This window comes from Hypanus sabinus, chromosome 7 (genome assembly GCF_030144855.1).
Source record: "Hypanus sabinus isolate sHypSab1 chromosome 7, sHypSab1.hap1, whole genome shotgun sequence".
In the NCBI taxonomy this organism is placed as follows: domain Eukaryota; kingdom Metazoa; phylum Chordata; class Chondrichthyes; order Myliobatiformes; family Dasyatidae; genus Hypanus; species Hypanus sabinus.
In genome coordinates, this window is record NC_082712.1 from 175045917 (window position 1) to 175071099 (window position 25183).

Consider the following 25183-nt stretch of genomic DNA (forward strand, 5'->3'; position numbering starts at 1 on the left):
ATTCTAGTAGTATTGTGGCTTTCTGGAGATTTACATTAATATTGCAGTGCTGTGTAGAGTTAGTTATTTAAAGCTATTGTGAAGTGACTTTGGGAGACACCAGTTGTAGATATTGCTATCTAGACAATGTTCATGTTCCCATCATCCTCTTTTAATTCTGCATATTTCTAGTGCTTTTCACTTATTGATTTCTGTATGTTCTGTGTGTTTGGAATGGCGATATCTATTCAGTAAATTGTTCTTGCCTGTTTATCCTGTGTTATTATATCCAGGCGGTTATTATGGATTGCCTTACCTGTAATAATGTTGCCATCTAATTTGTGGGATTCTGACTCTAAAACTGGATCAGGCTTGTATTCATAGTAAGGTATGGTGTCTTTTATGAGTTTATACTTATAAGTAAGATTTTGGTGAATGATGTTTGCCGTTTGTTTGTGCCTGTATAAGTATCAGATTGAGTTAAACTGCTACAGGATCCTGTAATGTGTTTCTGGTTTCTCTTTGACATTTTCTGCATTTATCATCTTGAATTTGTCAGTCATTTGTTATGTATTTTTGTGTTAACCACCTGGTCCTCTATTGCTATAAGGAACCCCTCTGTTTCTGGAAAGAGGTCTCCAACTCTGAGCCAGGCGTTTGACACTCCCTTGTCGACATCGAGTCTGCTCAGATCATGGAGGTGTCTTCCATGGAGGGCCATGCTCTTCCATTGATTAACATTTCTGTAGTGATAATTTCTTCATTTTTCGGGGTTGTGCTTTCATTTCAGTTTAGTGGTGACTGCAACTTATCAGGATTGCATATGCTCGCATGGAGTGCTGAATCCTGTTTCGTTGATGAAAATATATCCTTAGAAGTTTTAGCTGACTGTTGTATAAATTTTTCTGCCTGTTATTCCTCTTCCTCCTTCTGTCCTAGATAGTGTTAATCTAAGCGTATTCAAGTATACATAGTGTTTTTAAAATTTGTCATTTCAGTTCTTATTTTGCTTTGTAAATTTTCCAGATCAGTTTTGGACCAATATATTATGCCAAAAGAAATAATTAACATGGGTACAGTGAAAATATATATTGCCTTTGTTATATTTTTATTATTGAGTCCTGCTTGGCAGATTTTCTTAAACCTTGAAGTAAGTTCTGTCAAAAATTTTCCCTTTATCACACCGATTTTCTTTGTTTGTTGATATCCCAGCCACATATACTGTATGTTTCATATTCATCCATCGGTTGTATTGTATCTGTTGTGTCTGTGCACAACTACACATCGATTAAATAAAAGCACGCACATGGGAGATGGCTTTAACTGGTACTTTCACATTGCCGCGAGAGCAGGAGAGAGAAAATTGTGCATGCATAGTCAACAGATCAATTCGTAGTGCTAAGTGAGGGGTGGGTCATTGCTCTAAAAGAAATAGGTGCATACATTACACTTCCTCCCCTTTAGATTAATGTACCATAAAACTGTATATGTACAAAACATTCAATTTCCCTTCCAGAAACCCATATTCCAAATAAACATGCTTTCACAGTAACAGTCCATAATTAACTAGAGGTTCTAGAGTTCAATCTTTTGGGTGGCACTCAAGATTTTTGGGTTTCTTTCAAGACAGTGCCTCTGCACCTGTGGAGTGGCATTGGGTTAGGCAGGTGGAGCAGCATCAGTTTTGGTAGGTGTCTTGTCTAAAGCAATGTTCTCAGTTTCCTGCGTCACGGTGCTGATAGTCACATCACTGAGAGGTAAGTCTGCTGGCTGTAATGCATTCATCTTGTTGGATGCAGTCAATTCAGGTGTGTTCTTCAGTTGAGCATTAGAATCTGGTCTAATCTCTAACATCCAGTGTATATATCAATGGTCCAGTTCTTGTAGCTATACTACTGGGTGTCCACTTGTCTTCTCGATAATCACCTGCTAGGATTTCCTGTCCAGTCTCGAAGCATCTTGCTATTTCACTTGGCAACTGGCTGAAATGTTTATTCTGCACTTCCCTTCATAGACCTGGTTTCAGGAGGTCTATGCAAGATCCTGCTCATGGACAGCATTGCAGGTGTTTGTCATCGCACGAACAGAGTTCTGATACACCACCTTGGGCTACAGAGAAATATCCTCCTTGTCCATCACTTTAATCGACTTCTTGAAGGTTTGGATAAACCTTTCAGCCAACCCATTCATCGTTGGTTGGTGAGGAGCTGACTTGAAATGTCCGATGCCATTTTCCTTCATGAACAGTTGGAGTTCTTCTGACGTGTATTGTGGTCTGTTGTCAATCACAATTTGTTCTGGTAAACTATTTCTGGTGAAGATTGTCCTCAGAGCAGAGACAGTCTTTGCTGAGACTTCATTAGTATAACCTCTGGCCACTTCGAATGAGCACCCACAGCAACCAGAAACACAGAGTCCATGAATGGCAGAGCAAAGTCAGTATGTACTCTTTGCCATGGTGAATACATCACCTTTACTTTCTGTTTGCCTATGGGGAATGGGGACACCTTTCACCTGTGTAAGTCTTCAGCATCACTGAAGTCTTCTCTAATGGTTGCAGTCAGCCTCTGGAATTATGGACAAAGCTGACCCTATATCCAGCTCCATTTGCAGGTTTACACCAGACATCTATTGTGATCCAGATGATTTTGTGATCTGATTCAATAATATTATGTGATCCTAGGCATAACAGTTCAAATTTGTCAGACTTTGTGTTGTTTGATTCTATTTTACATTCAGTAACTTTATGTATGTACTTAGTTTTGTGTTCAAGGCTTTTCACTTGGTTGTGCTTTTTGTCTGCCTTGCACACTCTCTCTACATGGCCTTGTTTGTGATACTTGCTGCAATTTTTTTCTTTGAACCAACAGTCATTTGCATCGTGGAAGGATTTGTCACATCAATATCATTTTTAACTTTTGCACCATTCAGGGACATTTTCTGCATTTTGCATTCTAATCTCCTTTTCTGCAGTTCTGCTGCATCCTTTGCTGTGGTCTCTAACAATATTGCAATGGCCAGTGCCTATTCCAAGGTTAGGTCTCTTTCTGCCAGTAGCCTCATTTAAGTGCTTTGACTACGCGTGCCACATATAAGTCTGTCCCTTAATGCATCAAAAAATCCTTCTCTAAGATCACAGCACTGGGAAGGTTTGCACAGCTTTGCAATGTATTCAGAAATGCTTTCATCGTTTGACAGCTTCCTCTTGTAAAATTTACATTTTTCAGCTATTGCCAGTGGTTTAGGGCTCAAGTGCTTTTGTAAAATTGTAGCACTTTCATCAAATGTCCTGCTTGCTGCGTAGGAGACTGTACATTCTTGTACCCATTAAGCTAAGAAGTGTAGAGGTTTTCTTTTGCTCCTGCATGTTATTCACATTACAATACCCTCTTGATATACAACTCCCAGCCTTCCTTTGCACTATCAAATTTGTCAACTTCCCTGACTGAAGCCATCACCACGTGATTTTCACTTTAAATTCAGCGCGTCTTTCACTGTTACGATGCACTGTACTCTCACCTTTGTTAACGTTTGTGCCGACTTTTTCGTGCTGTTTAACTCTCACTGTCTTATCCCATAACTGTTGGTGCAGTTCATGATGTTCTCTGGACAGTCAGGTCCATACTCATTGCCAACTTATTGTGTCTATGCATAACTACATATAGATCATTAATAAAAAACACAAACGCGGGAGATGGTTTTAGCTGGTGTATTCACATTGCAGAGAGAGAGAGAGAGAGAGAGAGAGAGAGAGAACAATGCAGGCACAGTCAACAGATCAATATGTAGTGCTAAAGAAATAGATCCATACATTACGATATCCTGCTGCTCTGTTTTACATTCTATTAGCTCTATTGCATCTTTCTCTACGTTAAATGTTCTGCACATAGCTAATCCAAAGGACATGTTATATCTTTCAAAAACAGCTCCACTCTTTGAATTAATTGCTTTAACTTTACTGATGAATGAGCATATAATTTCAAACCATCCATGTATAGGTGTGTCAAGGTATAATTCAGTTCTGATTTAATACCCTATTTTTGTCTGAGTCAGTAAATTAGAGAGCAGGGTTAAAGCTAGACAAAGCCATAGTGGGCTTAGAGAGTTGCTCTGCAAAATGCCTTGGTTTATTTCGATAATGGTAGTTCTTTTTTGATTCTTAATAGATCGGTTGATTGTGGTACGTCAATGTTTCATCAGATGTTTTAGGAATTTCACAGGTATTGGGTATTGTTTATATATATTAAAAATTTCTTTTAACCATGAGTGTGGGGCAGAATCAAATGCTTTTTGGTCGTCAATATAACACCATGAAAGATCTCTGCTTTTCTGCCGGGCTTGATATAGAGTTATGTAATCAGTTATTCTTTACATTGTTTCATACCCTTTTAGTTTCCTTTCTGCTCTTCTGTAATTATATTGTAGATATATTTACAGATAAGAACCCAAGGTATTAAAGGAAAGATACTAGCCTGGATAGAGCATTGGCTGATTGGCAGGAGGCAGAGTGGGAATAAAGAGATCCTTTTCTGGTTGGCTGCTGGTGACTAGTGGTGTTCCACAGGGGTCTGTGTTGGGATTGCTTCTTTTTATGTTGCATGTCAATGATTTGGATGATGAAATTGATGGCTTTGTAGCCAAGTTTGCAGACGATATGAAGGTGGATGGAGGAGCAGGTAGTTTTGAGGAAGTGGAGAGGCTACAGAAGAACTTAGACAAATTAGGAGAATGGGCAAAGAGTTTGCAGATGGAATACTGTATGGAAATGTACAGCCATGCACTTTCCTAGAAGGAATAAAAGCTTGACAATTTTCTAAGTGGGAGGAAATTGAAAAATCTGTGGTGAAAAGGGACCTGGGAGTCCTCGTGCAGGATTCCCTAAAGGTTAACTTGCAGGTTGAGTTGAGGAAGGCAAATGCAATGTTAGCATTCATTTCAAAAGGACTAGAGCAATAACAAGGATGTAATGCTGAGGCTTTATAAGGCACTGGTGAAGCCTCACTGAGTAGTGTGAACAGTTTTGAGCTCCTTATTTAAGAATTGATGTGCTGACATAGGAGAGGGTTTAGAGGAGTTTCACAAGAATGAATGCGGGAATGTGGGGCTTTACTTCCTGGAATTCAGATGGGGGGGGGCGGAATCTTATTGAAACCTATTGAATGTTGAAAGGCCTTGTTAGAGTAGGTGGGATGAGGATGTTTTCTTTGTTGGGGGAGTCTAGGAACAGAGAGCACAGCCTCAAAATAGAAGGATGTCCATTTAGAATAGAGATGAGGAGGGATTTCTTTAGCCAAAGTGTGGTAAATCTGTGGAATTCATTGCCCCAGGAGACCGTGGAGGCCAAGTCACTGGTTGCATTTAAGACGGAGGCTGATAGTTTCTTGATTAGTCAAGGCATGAAAGTTTATGGGGCAAAGTCGGGAGAATGGGGTTGAGAGGGATAATAAATCAGCCATGATGGAATGTCAGAGCAAACCTGATGGACCGAGAGCCTAATTCTGCTCCTATGTCTTAAAGCTCTTATTGTCTTCTTGACTGCAAAGATGGAATTTCACTTCTGCTTCACTTTTCATAGAGATCACGCCTCTGTTAGTCTTCCCTCACTGTTCATCACCGGTGGGAAGGCTGGGTGACAGTGGGCATATGATAATTCAATTCCACTTATGTCTGGTAAGTTCAATAAACCTCACTTTCTTCAACGTCATAATGAGGAATGGAGCACAGGTTGTTAATGAATTGACTACAATTAGAAAACACAATTAGGGAGGTTGCATTTTCTTGTGTTGTTGTTCAATCCCTTTGTTCTAGCATCATTGATCAATAAAGGCCCTTTGGCCCAACAGGTCCAGGCCAAATGCAGTGCCCACCCAGTTAGGCCCAGTTATCCGCATTTGACCCTAATCCCTCCAAGCCTCACCTCTCCATGTACCTGCCCAAGTGCTTCTGAAATAGATGGCATCTGTTAGTCTCACGAGACCATGGATCTGCGCCTGGAATGGTTTCCAGGGCACAGGCCTGGCCAAGGTTGTATGGAAGACCAGCTGTTGCCCATGCAATGAGTCTCCCCTCTCCACACAGCTGACGTTGTCCAAGGGAAGGGCAAGGGCCAATACAGCTTGGCACCAGTGTCAGCGCAGGAGTTGCCAGAGCGAGGTTGAAGACAACGTCGGACTGCCTTAGGGACTCCAGCTCCGGATTTGTCCTCAGGGTTTACTCCCGAAGCCTTTCCCGTGAGTGGGTATGGCCGCAAGGCAGCGGAGGTTTAAAATCAGAGTTTTCCTTCTCTTAGATGGACTGCCTTCCCAGGCTGACAAGCTCCAGATACCCAAGCTTAAATGATACTATTTTAACTACCTCAACCACTTCCTCTGGCAGCACATTACATACACACACTACCCCCTCTCCTAAGCTTCCTTTTAGGTCATTCCTATCTCACCACAAACCTATGTCTTTTAGTTTTGGTCTTTCCTACCCTGGGGAAATGACAAATTGTCCCCCTTATCTCTGCTCCTTATAATTTTAAGTATTTCTATAAGGTCGCCCTCATTCTCCTACCTTCCGAGGAATAACGATCTGGCTTGGCCACTCTCTCCCTCTAGCTCAGGACATCTGGTCCTGATGGCATTCTTAGCAATCTTTTATGCACTCTTTCTATTCTAACGACATCTTTCTTATAACTGGGTGACCAGAACTGCGCATTGTACACCCTCACCAATGACATGTATAACTGCAACATAATGTCCCAGCTGCTATACTTTGTGCCCTGACTCATGGAGAACAGCAAGTTAAATGCCCTTTCTCCCCACCCTGTCTACCTATGGCATTCTTTCAACCACTTGTACAGCTAGGTCCCACTCTTCCATTACTTGGGTGAGGCAGTAGCATGGTGGTTAACGCGGTGCTATTACAGCCCTGGCAACCCGAGTTTAATTCCCACTGCTCTCTATAAGGAGTTTGCACATTATCCTCTTGACCACGTAGGTTTCCTCCCACATTCCAAAGATATACGGGTTAGTAGATTAATTGGCTACTGGAAGTAATTGCACAGCATGGTCGCATTCAGCCAGAAGGGACTGCTGCTGTGCTGCAACTCTAAATAAATTTAAAAACTTAATTCGCTGGTGGAGGTAAATTCAAACCAGATTAGTATAAATCCTAATCTGGTTTGAATTTCCAAAATGCTTTACCTCTCACTTTCCTCTATTGAAATCCACTTGTCACTCCTCAGACCAGTTCTCTAACTAATAAAGTTGACCCTGTCATCTATAGTAAACTTCTTCACTATCAATAACACCTAACTTTGATTCTCCCACCATTGGGAACATCTTCAAAAGGTGATGCCTCAAAAAAGTGGCTTCTGTCATTAAGGACTCCCATTACCCGGAACTTGCCCTCTTCTCATTGCTACCATCAGGAAGGAGGTAAAGGAGCCTGAAGACACACATTCAATGTTTTAGAAACAGCTTCTTCCCCTACACTATCAGATTTCCGATTGGACAATGAACCCATAAACACTACCTCATCATTTTACTTTTTTTTTTGCACAATTTATTTAAACTGTTATATATACTGTATTTCCTATTATAATTTATAGTATATTTTATGTATTTCACTGTACTGCTGCTGCAAAACAACAAATTTCATGACATTCATAAGTAATATTAAGACCATAAGACCACACGATATAGGAGCAGAATTAGGCTATTTGGCCGATCAAGTCTGCTCCGCCATTTCATTCCGATTGATCCATTTTCCCCTCAGCCCCAGTCTCCTGCCTTATCATCATATTCTTTCATGACCTAACTAATCAAGAACTTAACAACCTCTCCCTTAAACGTATCCAATATCTTGCCCTCCACAGCCGCCTGTAGCAATAAATTCCATGGATTCACCACTCTATGGCTAAAGAAATACCTCCTCCTCTTTGTTCAAAATAGATGTCCTTCTATTCTGATGCTGTGTCCTCTGGTCTTAGACCTAATTCTGATTCTGATTTTGTCAATCGTTGTCATGTCAACCAGTTGGGTTGTCAACCTCTGAAGAAGAAAAGCTGAGAAAACCAAAACTATTGCCATGTTTGCTTGACATGTTTGCACTACATTCCCATAACAGATTCATCTTGAGCTTGAGCAGCTGAAATTTTTATCGACATGGTAGACGTACGACAGATGAAGCAATGGCCACAAACAGCCAGCAGCATTCATTTGCAACGCCTGAAAGATCAGAACTTTCACAATAATTTTTTTTCGGTTACTGAACAAATACTTCTATGCAAACCTCATTACGGATGTACTGAGATAAATGCAGGAATGTTGAAACCGTTGAGTGGGTCAGGCAGTGTCTGGGAGAGGCAAACAAAGTTAACGTTTCGAGCCAATGAACTTTCAAATCTGGGCGGATTTTTGATTTAAGTCAACAGCTCTTTGTCTAAAGAAATGAAATAGTCTGACTGAGATCTATAGGCAGTTGGAGCTGATTTACTCTATAACTGTTGAAAAGAATTAGGTAAATACTTGAAGGAGACTATTTTGAAGAAGTCTGAGTGAGAATTGAGGGGAGTGGGTTGGAGGGATTAATTGGAATGTTTTTTTTAAGAAGCAGCAGTTGAATAAGGTGCAACACCCAGAGAATGTGATACATTTGCTAACTACGTGGCTTATTCAGGAGTAACTCACAATGTGATGGAAAACAGAGCGTCACAGTGGTGTCACAGTTAGATCAAAGTGAACTTTATTATCAGAGTACATATAATGGCAGGTTCTTCATTTGCGAAAATCAGGATGGAATATCTCCATTGCTGTATGATTTTTCTTCCTTCTTGCACTGAGTAGGATTATAGTGAGGATCGGTGTGTGCGGACTGATTCCCCTCATTAGGCCAGGGGACGAGAGGTGGGGAGCGTTCCACAATGGCACAGTAAGCTGCAATAACTGCGATGACCTCAATGCTGTAGGTTTCCTTCTCCTAGACAGACTGCCTGGTAAGGTTGGCTAGTCCCATCTACCCGTGTTTGCCAATCAAGGCTGATGAGCCCAGCCTGCCTGCCCAGTTATGCCTCTGGATAATTGGTCACAGCATGATAAGCAAACTCAGTAAGAACAAGAATGCCACATGAAGACGTTGCTGTGGGCACAGTAGTGTAAGCGAGGCCATGAGACCATAACACATAGGAGCAGAATTAGGCCATTCAGCCCATTGAGTCTACTCCACTATTCCATCCAGACACCACTCAACTCCATACACCTGCCTTCTTGCCATATCCTTTGATACCTGACCAATCAGGACATAATCAACTTCCACCTTAAATATACACACAGACGTGGCCTCCACGGCAGTCTGTGGTGGAGCAGATTGCCACGTAAGCTGTGGCCATATGCAAGTGGCCTCCTACATGGCAAGCCAAACACTGGTCCTGCAGTGATCACTCCATTAGGAAAGGAGGGGCTATGGAAGACACTTCACCTTCCTTGAGTGAGCGGGACATTCAGCCCAAGACTGACCCATCCCCATCAGGGAACAGATATGTCACCACATACACCCTGAGACTCTTGTCCCTGTGGGCATACTCAACAAATCTGTAGAATAGTAACTATCACAGGATCAATGAACGATCAACCAGAGTGCAGAAGACAACAAACTGTGTAAATGTAAATAAACAACAATAAATAATGGGAACATGAAATAACAAGGTAAAGACTCCTTGAAGTGAAATAATTGGTTGTGGGAACATCTCAGTGGATGGACAAGTGAGTGTGGTTATCCCCCTTTGTTTAAGAGCTTAATGGATGAGGGGTAGTAGCTGTTCTTGAACCTGGTGCTGCGAGTCCTGAAGCTCTTGTACCTTCTACCTAATGGCAGAATTGAGAAAAGAGTATGGTCTGGAGGGTGAGGATCTCTGATGACGGAGGCTGCTTTTCTATCACAGTGTCTCATGTAGATGTGCTCAGTGGTTGGTAAAGCTTTACCCATGATGTTACTGGGCCGAATCCACGACTTTTTGCAAGATTTTCCATTCAAAGGCACTGTTGTTTTCATACTAGCCATGATACAGCCTGTACAGTAGATCCATACAGTAGATCTGCTGCTGGGCGTTCTTCAGAAATGCATTTTCACGCCATACTACAACAACTTGGAGTGTTGGAGTGTGGAGTTCAATTCCAGTGCCCTCTGTGAGAAGTTTGTACATCTTTCCCGTGAGCACACAGGTTTCCTTTTCATGCTCCGCTTTCCCTCCACAGTCCGGAGACGTACCAGTTAGTAGATTAATTGGTCGTTGTAAGATGTCCTGTGATTAGGCTCGTGTTAAATCAGTGGGGTGCTGGGTGGTGTGGCTCATTGGGCTAGAAGGGCCTGTTCCTCGCTGTATCTCTAAATAAACAGATAGATAGGTAGGTAGTTAAATAAATATTCAGTCCTGATGAAAGATTACAGGTTGAAATGTTGATTATTTACTCTTCTATAGATCTGCTGGGTTCCTTCATCATTTTGTATGTGTTACTTTGATTTCCAGCATTTTCAGATTTTCTCTTGTTTGTAAATAATTATTCAGAGTGAGACTGATATTGTTGTGTTGAATTTCATTTTCAGCAAAGTCCATTGTCATTTAAATAGCACTAAAAAGAGGGCCCCACATGTTCAAATTTTAAAGTAATTAATTCCCCATAGGGGCAGCGCTGTAGCATAATGGTTAATGCAATGCCAGTGATCAGTTATTCCCGCCGCTGTCTGTAACGAGTCTTTATTTTTCCCCTTTGCCACATGGATGCTTTGTTCCCTCCACAGTCCACAGGTGTATGGGTTAAAGTTAGGAAGTTGTGGGACTGCTGTGTTGGTGCTGTAAGTGTGACAACATTTGCTAGCTGTTCCTCAGCACATCCTTCGACTCTCTTGGTCATTGACACAAACAATGCATTTCACTGTATGTTTTGATATTCAATGTTTGTGCTACAAGTAAAGTGGACCTTGGAATCGGAACGAGTCTCTCAATGTCGAGTCCTGACGAATGGTCGACTGTACTCTTTTCCATAGATGCTGCCTGGCCTGCCAAGTTCCTCCACCATTTTCTGTGTGTTGCTGTCAATGTCCTGCCTTCTCAAACCCACCCAGAGAGATTCTAAGGCTAAAAGGTTCACCAGTGGTTGAGTGAAGTAATGATCAGCACTGACTGTTTCTTCATTTATTTCAAGATTGTTTAATGTCATTTCCAGTACACAAGTGTGAAGGAGAACAAAATAATTGTTACTATGGATCTGAAGTAGCACAAAAAATACAATAAGATAAAGTCCACTGTTATAAGAAACACACAATAGATATAAATGTGTAAGGTGGCTTATATACATAGATAGGTTCATAAATTGATGCTAGGCACTGAAGTGTTTGTACGAAAGGTGACTGACAGAATTTTGAGAGAACTAGAATACAAAAATCAAGGATGTAAAAAACTTTATAAAGCATTGGCCTGACCACACTTGGAGTATTGTGAGCAGTTTTTGGCCCCTTATCTAAGAAAGAATGTGCTGGCACTGGAGAGAGTCCAAAGGAGGTTCGCGATAATGATCCTGGGAATGAAAGGGTTAATGTTTGATGGCTGTGAGCCTGTACTTGTTGGACTTTGGAGGAATGGGTTGGCGGGGGGGGGGGGGGGGAGTGGGGAGGGAACTCATTGAAACCTAATGAATGTTGAAAGGTCTGGACAGAGTGGATGTGAAGAGGATGTTTCTTATAGTGGGAGAGTCTAGGACCAGAGGGCTAAAATTGTTATTAATGTTTTTTTTTAAAGCATTTTGCTTTGGGGCAACTTGTCATTTAAATCTTACTTATACGATTGCTTTCCAGAAATGAAATGAATATAATCTGAATTCATGTTAAGTAGTTAATGAACTACTTGGTATGAATTCTAATTGCTTCATTAAACTTTACTTGTCCTATGACTTAGTTTCCAGCAACTCCTTGCATCAGAAGGGCAGGGAAGCTATTTCATCCAGTTCCACATCATTTGAAACATTAATGAAATAAGCAAACAGTTCCCTTTTGTAACTCCAAAACATTAAATTAATTTGAAGAAAAAGCAGGAGTCTAAAACGTAAGTCTACTTTAGCTTACTCTAAGTGAGTTGCGCACATGTCACATAAGGTAGGGTCATGACACATTCAATTCACTTATTTTTACATATGGCATAATAAATTACTTAAACAATAAAGAATGCTTAATCAACAACACATTTACTGCTGTGGTAGTTAATGGGTTAATCTTATGCCACTCGTTTAGCCACCCCACATGGGAGGAGTTCACATATTATACCAGCAGTGTTGTCAATAAAGTTCAGCTGAATATCCTCCATGCTGGTGTCCTGGTGGTCTCGGCACTATTGGCAGAAGTGAGATTGATCCCACTTCTCAATATTATTCAAATATTACTCAAATATTAAATACACAACACAAACTTTTCTTGCAGTACTTGCTGCCAATAATTTGTTTTAATATGCCTTCGCGAAGTGGGTCTGAGTGGCAAGGCTGTAGTTTCTATTCCATGGAAAGCCGAAGGTAGAAACAGGCCCTTCGGCCCAACTCATCCGTTCTGATCAATTTGCCTAACTGAGCTAGTCCCACTTCAGAGTCAAAGTAAATTTATTATCAAAGTACATATGTATCGCCATGAGATTCATTTTCTTGTGGGATTTACAGTAAATACAAAGGAACACAATAGTATCAATGAAAAAACACTCACAATAAACAACCAATGTGCAGAAGATAGCAAACTGTACAAATACAAAAAAAGAGGAGTTCAATGAGCTCCCTCAGCATTTGGAGTATTTCACAGTACTGCTTGTTTTAATGTGCGTGTGGCAAGTAAAGCTAATGTTTAAACATCTTTGTAAAAGTTGAAAGCCAATTTATTATCAAAGCACATATATGTTGCCACATACAACCCTGAGATTCATTTTCTTGCAGGCATACTTAATAACTCTATAGATAAGTAACCATAACACAATCAATGAAAGACCACACCAACGGCATTCAATCAGAATGCAGAAGACAAAAAAACTGTGCAAATACAAAAAGCAAGAAATAATAATAACAAATAAATAAGCAATAAATATCAAAAACATGAGATGAAGAGACATTGAAAGTGAGTCCATTGGTTGTGGGAACAGTTCAGGGTTGGGGTAAGTGAAGTTGAATGAAGTTAACTCCTCTGGTTCAAGAGCCTGATGATTGAAGGGTAATAACTGTCCCTGTACTTGACAATACTTGGCCCCAATCCCTCCAAATCTTCCCTATCCATGTCTTTTAAACGTTGTAATTGTACTTGCTTTTACCACTTCTTCTGGAAGCTCATTCCATATACAAAATGTGTGTATGTATGTGTGTGTATATATATATACTACTCCTGTGTGTCTTATGATCTTATAATATCTACACACCTCAGTGTGAAAAAATTTTCCCTCCAATCCCTTTAAAATTTTTCCCTTCTCATTTTGCACTAAAATGGATTTTGTTGTTCTTTATTCTAATTGTGCTTTTTTCATGTAAAAGTATTGTTTAATTTATGTTTTTCTTATGAATGTGCTTTTATGACCCCTGTAATGTTTTGGCAAGTAAGGTTTTCATTGCACCTGGACATATATGTTCTTTTAGAACACTGCAGCACAGTACAGGCCCTTTAGTTTGTGATGTTGTACTAACCTTTTAACCTGCTCTGAGAAAAATCTAACCCTTCCCTCCTACACAACCTTGCATTTTTCAGTCACGCATGTGCCTATCGAAGAGTCTCTTCAATGTTCCTGATGTATCTGCCTCTGTCACCAACCTTGACAGTGCATTCCACACTCTCCGTGTAAAAAAACTTACCTCTGACATCACACCCTTTGCCCGCTCATATTAGACATTTCCTTCCTGGGAAAAAGTATCTGTTTGTTCACAATATCTATACTAATAAACTCGATTTTGACTTCCCAGTGTCCTCTCCTCCTTCCCTTTATCCTATGGTCCACTTTTCTCTCCTATTAGTCCTTCCTCTCCAGCCCTTTACCTTTCCTATCCTTCACCAATCACCTTCTAGCTATCCTCCTTCCCCTCCCCCCCACCTTTTCATTCTGGTGTCTTCCCCCTTCCCTTCCAGTCCTGAAGAAGAGTCTCAGCCTAAAATGTCTGCTGTTCATTCTTTTCTGTAGATGCTGTCTAACCTGCTGAATTCCTCCAGCATTTTGTACACATTGACTTTCACTTTGCCCTGACCATCCAAGACCCCATGATTTTATAAACCTCTATAAGGTCTCAGATTTTAAGTTTATAATTCTTGTACAAAGGTCACAAATGTATTTATCAAAGAGTGATGACCTCTGAAGAGTGAAGAATCAGTCTTCACCTTGAATAGCTAGGAGATCTGTTTTTACAATCTTGGGAGAGTTCACTTTATACACCACCATCTCCCAATAGGTGGTTTGCTTCTTTCTGAAACAAAGACCCAGTCATTTCCCATCCACCAGAACTCTCATCATCTGGGAGTTTTGTTCTGCCAGATCTGGGCATGCCCATTTTAATACATTATTAAAATAATGTATTTAAAATACATTATCTCATTTGCTGCCTTTGAGGAATTTGTACGTTCTCCTCGTAATTCACCTAGGTTTCCTCCGGGTGCTCCAGTTTTTTCCCACATTCCAAACACATGTGGGTTAGTAGGTTCCAAACAAGAGAAAATCTGCAGATGCTGGAGATCCAGAGAAACACATACAAAATGCTGGAGGGACTCAGAAGGCCAGGTAGCATCTATGGAAAAGAGTAAACTTCCAATATTTCAGGCTGAGGCGCTTCTTCAAGACTAAAAAGGAAGGGAAGGCTTCTTCCAGTCCTGAAGATGGGTCTCAGCCTTAAACATCAGCTGTTTACTCTTTTTCATAGATGCTGCCTGGCCTCCTGAATTCCTCCAGAATTTTTTGTGTGTTGGCTTGGGTTAGTAGGTTAATTGGGCAGTGTGGACCCATGGGCCGTAAAGGCCCATTACCGTCATGTATCTCTAAATAAATAAAATTAAATACTGTAAACAAACTTTATTTAATTCACAGAGTCTATCCCTTGGGTTCTTTCTGATGGGAAGTAAGGGAAGCAAACTTTATTTATTTATGATTTATTTGGAGATACAGTGCGGAACAGATCCTTCCGGCCCAACGAGCCACACCACCCAGCACCCCACCTATTTAACCCTACCCTACTCACAGGACAACTTACAATGACCAATTAACATACTAACCTGTATGTCTTTGGGTAGTGGGAGGAAACCAGAGCACCTGGAGGAAACACATGCTCTGATGTGAAGAACATACAGACTTCTTATGGAGGACGTCAGATTGAACTCTGAACTCTGACACCACAAGCTGTAATAGCAACATGCTAATTACCTGGAGAGCCGGAGACGGAGAGATAATCTTATTGAGGTGTATAGGTAGTACGAATGCATTCAGTCTTTTTCTCAGGGTTAGAGACCTGTTAGGCATGGGTGACCCTGCCAAGTGCCAAAGCATAAAGCCCTGACTCCAGCCAACATATCTCTGTGGGTCATTGAGCCTCCAAACCTCTTGGAGGATAAATGGTATTTGTATTGGTTTATTATTGTCACGTGTATGGAGATTGAGTGGAGAGCTTGTCTTGCACACTGTTCATACAGATCAGATCATTGCATCATGCATTAGTATGAACCTGATAACACAATGCCGAGTAAAATATTACAGCAACAGAAAAAGTGCAGTTGACCTTGAGGGAAATGTCATGACACCATGTCTCTATTTTGTTCCTGTACTCAAACTCATCATTATTTGATATTTAAATGTTGAAGAGGGTTCTGGGCCAAACACCCACAAATGGAAGTAGCTTAGATGAGGCATCCTGGTCAGCATGGACCAGTTGGGCCGAAGAGCCTGTCTTCATGACTCTAAGAGACCTTGCAAAATGCTTAACAGAAAGAGGAAGCACTAAGTTTTATGCGTCCTTACGTTCCCTGTTCCAGAGATTCTAACTCAAGATTCAAGAGTGTTTAATGTCCTTTCTGGTACAGAGGTGTAAAGGAAAATGAGGTAATTGTTACTCTGGATCCGATGTAGCACACAAAAAAAAAATCCACGATAAGATAAAGAGCACAATTATGGTTAAAAAAAAAACACAAATATAAATACATAGGATAGCTTATATACACAGATTGATTGTGTGTCCATAAAGTGACGCTGGGCACCGGAGTGTCTGTACATAGGGTGACTGACAGGAAATGATAAAGCGGTGGCGTTTGAGGGGTCTTGCAGGGTGGGTTAGTGGGTGGAGGTGTTGATCAGTCTTACTGCTTGGAGAAAGTAACTGTTTTTGTGTCTGGTGGCCCTGGCGTGGATGCTACGTCGCCCCCTCCCTCACGGAGTAGGGTGGATGTTACTTCATGATGTTACTGGCCCTTTTCCAGCACCATCCTGTATATATGGTACACGTGCAGAGGCACCAAAGTACAAACCAAAAATGCTGGAGACACTTGTGCATCGGTTTGTGGGGAGAGAAATGGGTTTATTGTTTCAAGTTAATGACCTGTCTTCAGAACGGGGAAACTGGGAAAACAGGTGTGTTTTAATTTGCAGTGGGTGGGTGAAGTGAGTAGAGGGAATACTATGATGGGATGCTGTAACTGAAAAATGCAAACATAAAGGTTATTGTGAATCAAGACCAGAATCACTGGCATATGTCATGGAATTTGTTGTTTGAGGCAGCAGTACAGTGCAACACATAAAAAAAACTACTAATTGCAATAAGAAATTGAAGACTGAGGGAGGACTTGATAAAGGTTTACAAATATTAAGGGGTATAGACAGGCTTTTTCCACTGAGATTGGGTGAGACTACAATGAGAGGTCATGGGTTAAGGGTGAAAGGTAAAATGTGAAATGTTAAAGGGAAACATGAGGTGAAACATTGTCGCTCAGAGGGTGGTGAGAGTGTGGAACAAGCTGCTGGTGCAAGTGGTTGATGCAACTTTGGTTTTGACATTTAAGAGAAGTTTGGATAGGTGCCTGATGGGAGGGGTATGGAGGGCTATGGTCCGGGTGTAGTCCGATGGCTCTAGGCAGTTTGAAGGGGTCAACATGGATTCGAAGGGTCAAAGGGCTTGTTTCTGTGCTGTAGTTTTTATGACTAAATATACTGTACATATTTTTAAAAAAACACGTCATGCAAAAAGAGTGAAGATATAGTGAGGTAGTGTGCTGTATATGGGTTGGTTAGTTGTTTATTCAGAGAAGAAGAACTGTTCCTGAAATGTTGTGTGTGTATCTTCAGGCTCCTGTATCTCCTCCCTGATGAGAAGAGGGCAGGTCCTGGGTGATGGGGGTCCTTTATGATGAATGCCATCATTTGGAGGCATTGCCTTTTGAGGATATCCAGGATGTTAGGGCCCTTAATGGAGCTGACTGAGTTTACAACTCTCTGCAGCTTATTCCAGTCCTGTGAAATGGTCTCTCCATATCAGACGGTGATGCAACCTGTTAGAATACCCTCTACATCTGTAGAAATTTGCTGGGGTCTTTGGTGACATACTAAATCTCCTCATTCTGAGGCATTCTGTTAGTAGGGGTCGACCATGGATGTTGTGTCCTAGCTGTCGATGTGATACACGAGCCGGGGCAGTACGATACGGAGAGCAAACTGTTGCCCTGAAGCAGGCTGCCCCTCACCATGCAGATGATGAATCCAATGGAACGGTGAGGCTGATAGAGTTTGGCACTAGCTGTGTCACAGGAACTCAATGCAGGACTCCAGCTGCAGATTCTTCCTCGAGGTCTATTCCCAGAGCCTTCCCCTTGAGTGGGTATAGCTACAAGGCAGCAAAGGTTTGAGATCCAACTTTTCCTTCTCCTAGATGAGCTGCCAACCAAGGCCAACAAGCCCCATCTGCCCAAAGCCACTAGTTTAAAGGAAACAGTAATCCACCTTTGCCCCTTTACCTGTCAGTAGAAAAGGTTCCGCTGGGCCTAGTAGCTAAGCCACAAGTGAAGGCCAGGAGCTGGACTTGGTTGTCAGAGGCTATTTGAGATGCATGCCATTGGAAGCATTTGATAGGTAGAGGGAGCTTACCCCCACTACCTGCCCCAGCTATAACATCCTTAATGAACCAAATCTCCTCAAACTCCTAATGAAATATAGCCACTTTTGGGCCTGTGAGAAGGTAGTGGATGCTTCTGACGAGAAGGTGTAAAAAGAGGAAGAGCAATAATGGGGCAGCTGAGGGAAGAGGGGTATATATTGGGTAAGTGGAAGCAGGATTTTTCCACTGGGGTTGGTTGAGAATAGAACTTGAAGTCAAAGATTAAGGCTGAAAGGTGAAATATTTAAGGGAACCGGAGGTCGAAATTCACACAGATGATGGTGTATCTAGTGCAGAAGTGGTGGATGAGGGCTCAATTTCAATGTTTAAGAGAAGTTTGGTTAAGTACATGGATGGGAGGGGAATGGAAGGGGTATCGAAGGGGTATAGACCTACACTCAGACAACAGCCCTCTATACCCCTCCCATCTGTTATCTATTCAAATTTCTCTTAAACACCAAGAACAAAGTTGCATTCAGCACATGCTGGCAGCTCGTTCCATACTCTCACCACCCTGAGTGGAGAAGTCTCAGCTCACATTTTCCTTCAACGTGTCACCTTTCACCCTTAACCTATGACCTCTCCTTGCAGTCTCACCCAATCTCAGTGGGAAAAGCATTCTTGCATTTACCTTATCTATACCCCTCATCAAGTTGATGGGACTAAGCAGAATAACAGTTCAGGGTGGACTGGATGGGCCGAAGGGCATACTTCTGTGCTCTTCTCGATGATTCAAGGGTAGGACTTTATTTCCTGGAGCGCAGGAGAATGAGGGGAGATCTTGTCGAGGTATACAAAATTGTCATGGGTATAGATAGGGTGAGTAGATGCAAGCATTTTCCCCGGGTTGGGAGAGAGTCAAACCAGAGGACATAGGTGTCGGGTGAAAATTAAAATATTTAAGCAGAAACTGACTTGGAACATCTTCACTCAGAGGGTGGTGCATGTGTGGAATGAGCTGCCGGGTTGGATGCAGGTTCAACTGCAACATTTAAGAGAAATGCTATCGATGCATGCGTGGGAGGGGTATGGATGGCAGTGCTCCAGGTGTGGGTCAATGGGGCTAGGGATAAGATCAGACCAACATGCAATAGATGGGCTGAATGACCTGTTCCATGCTGTAGGACTCTGTAAGGAAAATAGTGCAATAACTTGGACTTCCAGTGATCTTCCAATTGCAGCTGATGCAATGCTGTGTGCATGGGACCGTTGTTGCAGTGTGGTAATGCACCTGTTCTCCCCCTCTCTCTCTCCCCCCCCTCTCCCCCCCTCCCCCTCTCTCCACCCTCTCTCCGCCCTCTCTCTCCCCTCTCTCTCTCCCCCCTCTCTCTCCCCCTCTCCCTCTCCCCCTCCCTCCCCCCTCTCCCCTTCTCCCCCTCTCTCCCCCCTCTCTCCCCCTCTCCCCTCTCTCCCCCTCTCTCTCCCCCCCTCTCCCCTCCTCCCCCTCTCCCTCTCCCCCCTCTCCCCCTCTCCCCTTTCCCCCTCCCCCCCCCTCTCTCTCTCTCTCTCTCTCTCTCTCTCTCATTCCTGTGAACTCAACACTAACTTAGGAAGAATTTGTTTGGCCTTTGACAACAATTGGATATCAATGCCCATTTGCTGAGTCTGCAGCCGGCTGCAAACTGCAAACCATTGCCCTAGTGAAAGAAATAATGTGATCATCTCTTAAAACCCAGCAAACAGCGGAGAAATGGACCAGATAAAGCCTGTCTGTATTGAATTCCAGTCCTCTGCTACTGCAGAAACAACTGAAAGATCCATTAACCCAATTCAGTTACAATGAAATATCTCTCCTCTTATAATGCAATTATCATCTCCCTGCACTGCCTGTGTACACTAAGTCCTGCAGGCCTCAATTCTGGAGTCTATTATACTTAACTAAACTGAATAGAACCAATTTTGTAGAACCCAGAAACAATTTTTAGTTTCTGTTTAAAGCAATCTGTCTGTTAATACTTTTGACTCGGAGTTTATCTGTTGCAATTAAACCATCAGTTTGATTAGATGCTGTGTTCAGATTTTTAAGGGGCTGATCATAATTGATGTGTTTAATGTGGTAGAAAAGGATTTGACAGTGTAGATAGAGGAAGATGATTTCATTAGCAGGGAGATGCACTTGGAAAATTATGTTCAGCTCTGGTCGCTTTGTTATATGAAAGACGTGGAAGCTTTAGAGAGGATGCAGAGGAGATTTACCAGGGTCCTGCCTGGATTAGGGAACATGTCTTATGAGGAAAGTTTAAGTAAGGTAGGATATTTCTCTTTGGGGTGAAGGAGGATGAGAGCAGTCTTGATAGAGGTGTACAAGATGATAAGAAACAGAGCGGGTGGACAGCCAGTGCCTTTCCCCAGGGTGGAAATAGCTAATCTGAATTGTGTCTATTCCCCTGACTATACTACCTCCAATTACAATTATATTTCTCTTCTTTCCCCCTCTTGAATGACTCCCTGAACCTGGGTTCCACAGTTCAGTTACTCATCCTTCCTACAGCTCCACCCTTGTCCACACAGAAATTAATAATCTGAGACCTATTGGCCGAGCTCAAGTGATGAAGTTCCTCCAGCTCTCCCTCTGGGATCCCCTATGAGCCTTCCTCACAATTACACCCTCTTGTTAAGTAGTTAATCTAATGGGTGTGACTGCGTCCTGAAATACTTCAAGGCATCGCAGTGTTTGAGCTCAAATTCCAGGTCATCAGTTTTGAGCCTAAGTTCCTCGAGCAGCCAACACTTGCTGCAGATGTGGTCACCAGGAACCTCAGTGGGGCCCACCAGCTCCCACTTCATGCAGCCACACACATCACTTTGTCCTGCATCCATGGTTTTCTTTGTTTCGTGGCTGTCTGTGCCAAGATGAATCTCAGGGCTGTATTCTGCGTACATACTTTGATAATAAATGTACTTTGAATCTTTAAAGATTTGCTTTATTTGACACATATACATCGACACGTAGTGAAATGCATCGATTTAGTCAAATCCAATCAATGAGGATTTTTCAGAGGGCATTCTGCAAGTATCTATCTCCAACATGACATGTTCACAGCTTACTAACCCTAACCTGTATGTCTTTGGAATGTGGGTGGAAACCAGAGCTCCTGGAAGCAGAGCACAGTCAGATGGAGAACGTAGAAACTCCCAGTGGGCAGCTGCAGGAATCGAAGCCCGATTGGTGATTACCGTAAAGCAATTGCACTAACTGCTGTGCTATCTTGCCGCCCTCGACAAACCTTTCATAATGACATTAGTGCATGTCGCAAGTGATAGCATCTGAGGTACTGTTAGGGCTCTTCAGGCCAGTTCAGGGGTGTGATGGCAGTGGGGAAGAAAGCTGCTGTTGAACCTTGAGATGTGGGTCTTAATGCTCCTGCACCTCCTGCCTGTTGGCAGCATCAAGAAGATGGCATGATCTGGATGGTGGGGTTCCTGATGATGAGGTATTGCCTCTTATAGATGTCCTCGATAACAGGGAGAGCTGTATCCATGATGGAACTGGCTGAGTTCACTGTTCTCTGTAAACTCTTGTGTTTCTTCTCGTAGGAGAAATTTTACCAGTGTGTGATGCAAAAAGAGGGAATCTGAGGAGGCTTTTTTTGACAGAGAGTGGTAAATACCTGGAGTACTCTGCCTGAGAGTGTGGTGGAAGTAGAATTGCTGATAGCTTTTGAGAAGTTTTTAAGCTGTACACTTGAATCACCAAGGCTTAGAAGTGCTGGAAGTTGGGATCAATATGGACTGAGTTCCACTTGTTAGTCTGAGGGCAGATGTGATAGTCTGTTTCCATTCTGTACAATTCCGTGACTTTGTGAGGAAAGTTGATGACAGATGCCTGAAAAATCAAAGAGATCCAGATACATTTCTACAGTCTGACAGTTTTAGTGGTCATTATAAATTCATTTCTTAGCACTACATAATTAAAGGAATGTGAATCTGCCAGCCATAATAGTGAGTTTCAAACTTCTGTCTCTGCTTCAATGGCCCAGCTTTCTGAGAGATCAGGGCTTAATTGGTAAATGCTTGTCTCTGAAATCAGAAGCCCCATTCCAGAAACATGAGTTCAGACTCCAAGCTGACACTGAGAGATCTTAAGCTTTGTTGTCACTTGTACATCGAAGCGGCGATGTACATTTAGAGAATTACATCGTTAATGTCAATGACCAACGCAGTCCAAGAATGTGTTTGGGGGAGTCCCCAGATGTCGCCACGCCTCTGCTGCTAAACGTAGCATGCTCACAACTCACTAACCCTAACCGGTACGTCTTTGGAAAGTGGAGCCCCCGGAGGAAGCCCACACAGTCATGGGGAGAACATACAAACTCTATTGGGACAGCAGTGGGTATTGAACCTCGATCAGTGATTATTGGCACTGTAAAGTATTGCTCTTTCGTGCCGCACCACTTCTGTACTGCACTGTCCTGTGTCTCCTGGATACTATCTTTCCAGTGAAATAAGAGATTCCATGAGAGCAATTTTAATGAAGAACCATATTCTCAAGAAACTCAGCCCTGTTTTTCACTCCAGAGATTGTGTCAGAGTCATAGAGCACTACAGCTCAGAAACAGGCCATTTGCCCATCTAGTCCATGCTGAACTCTTTTGCTTCTTAATCCCATTGACCTGTACCTGGACCATAGCCCTTCATACCCCTCCCATCCATGCGCCTATCCAAACGCCTCTTAAATGCTGAAATCACACCGGCATCCACTACTTCCGCTGGCATCTCGTCCACACTTTCACCACCCACTGAGTGAAGAATGTCCCCTTAAACATTTCACCATTCACCCTTTACCCATGTTCTAGTCTCACACAACCTCGGAAGAAAATGCCCACTTGCATTTACCCTATCTAAACCCCTCATAATTTTGTAAACCTCTATCAAATCTCTTCATTCTCCAATGTTTCAGGAAATAAAGTCCTAACCTATTCAACCTTTCCCTATAACTGAGATCCTCAAGTCCTGGCATCATCCTTGAAAATTTTCCCTGCACCCTTTTGATCTTATTGAAATTATCTGAGCCGCTATTATTTTCCAGCATTTAATGTTTGAAGGGTAAAAGGAATGTTCTGGAAATTTTCCCAAAATCAGTATCACTGAAAAGAATAAATAATTTAAAATGTTGGGAATACTCTACATGTCAGGCATCGTTCATTCAGAAAGAAACTGTGACGTACCACAGGAATCACTGCTGAGACCCTTATGTTAACAATTTTAATGTGACCCTCGGAGGTAAAATCAGTCAATTTGCAGATGATACAAAAGTTGGTGAAGTTGGCGGTGAGGTTGGGGGGGGGAGGGATGCAGAATTATAATGATTGGCTAAAGAACTGGGCAAGGAAATGGTACATTTTACTGGCTGACTTTCAAGGACTCCACAAGTCATGTTCTCAGTAACATACACAAAATGCTAAAGGAATTCAGCAGGCAGAAGGGTTTCAGCCCGAAACGTTGAATCCTTATTCTTCTCCATAGATGCTGCCTGACCTGCTGAGTTCCTCCAGCATTTTGTGTGTGGTGATCTGGATTTCCAGCACCTAAAGAATCAATCCATGTTTATCACAACTTCAGTATTATTTATTTATTTTTGTGTGCACAATTTGTCTTCTTTTGTACATTGGTTGGTTGTTAGTCTTTGTTTATGTGTCATTTTTCATCAATTCTGTTGTATTTCTTTATTTTCCTGTAATGTCTGCAAGAAAACGAATCTCAGGGTAGTATATGGTGACATATATGTACTTTGATAATAACTTTAGTTTTGACTTTGAATTTGATTGCATCTGAGGAAGATTATGTTCACCCAGAGGGTGTTTGCAACCTGGAAAGCACTTCCTTAGGAGGTGGGGGTGGCAGAGACTCTTGTAATAGTTCGAAGCATCTGGATGAGCGCTTGAAGTATTATGGCTACAGGCTAAATGCCAGTAAATGGGATTAAAGCAGAGAGAACTATTCAAAGTTCAAAGCTCAAAGTATATTTTTTCATCAAAGTATACATATGTCACCTTATACAACCCTGAGATTCATTTCCTTGTGGTACTTACTGCCCATTACAACAGTGGCACTCAGGGCAGTGATGAAAGTCCTCCAACTCTGTTTGTATGGAAGGATTCTTCAGTTTGCTGTCTCCGTAACAGTTTTTTTTTACCAGTCAGGGTTGTTAGCCCTGAGGACTGGTGGGCCACTCTTAGTCTGGCCTCTACCCTTTGACGTGTTTGGCAAGGGTGACCCTACAAAGAGCCAGTTCACAAGGCCCTGACTCCAGCCGGCATCGCTCTCCGAGTCACTGAGGCACGCAAGCCTCCAAACCCTACGACAAGGTTGTGGTCGTCTTGGAAGATTTTTTGTGGGCATATTCATCTCCAGAATTATAACCATAACAGAATCAATGAAAAACCACCCAACTAGGATGTTCAACCAGAGTCCAGAAGACAACAAATTGTTCAGATACAAAAAAGAAGAAATAACAAGCAATAAATATTGAAGACATTAGATAAAGAGTCCTTGAAAGTGAATTCATTGGTCATGGGAACATTTCAATGATGGGGCAAGTGAAGTTGAGTGAAGCAATCCCCTCTAGCTTGAATCTGAGGGTTGAGGGGTAATAACTAATCCTTAACCTGGTGCTGTGAGTCTTGAGGCTCCTGTCCCTTCTTCCTGATGGCAGCAGTGAGAACAGAGCCCATCCTAGGTACTGTAGTAGGGGTCCCTGATGTTGGATGCAGCTTTCCTGTGACAGTGCTTCGTGTGGATGTGCTCAATGGTTGTGAGGGCCTTACCCCTGATAGTCTGGACTGTATCCATTACTTTTTTGCAGGATTCTTCACTCAAGGACATTGGTGTTTCCATACCAGGCTGTGATGCAGCCAGACTTTATACTTTCCACTATATATCTATAGAAGTTAGTTAAAGTTTTAGATGTCATGTCAAATTTCTACAAACTTCTAAAGAACTTGACTTCACACAGTGATGGTGAGTATTTGGAATGAGCTGCCAGAGGAAGGGGTTGAGGTAGGTACAACGCCATCAGTAAAGCAGCAAATGCAGTGTAAGCTTTCATTTCAGGAGAACAAGAATAGAAAAGCAAGGATGTAATGCTGAGG

The 25183-nt window shown here is 42.2% G+C and overlaps 1 protein-coding gene across 1 annotated transcript in view; it reads left to right on the plus strand.

Moving 5' to 3' along the window:
• LOC132397415 (spondin-1-like) overlaps positions 1-25183 on the plus strand; it is a 327855-nt gene that overhangs the window by 62836 nt on the left and 239836 nt on the right. The window lies entirely within an intron of this gene.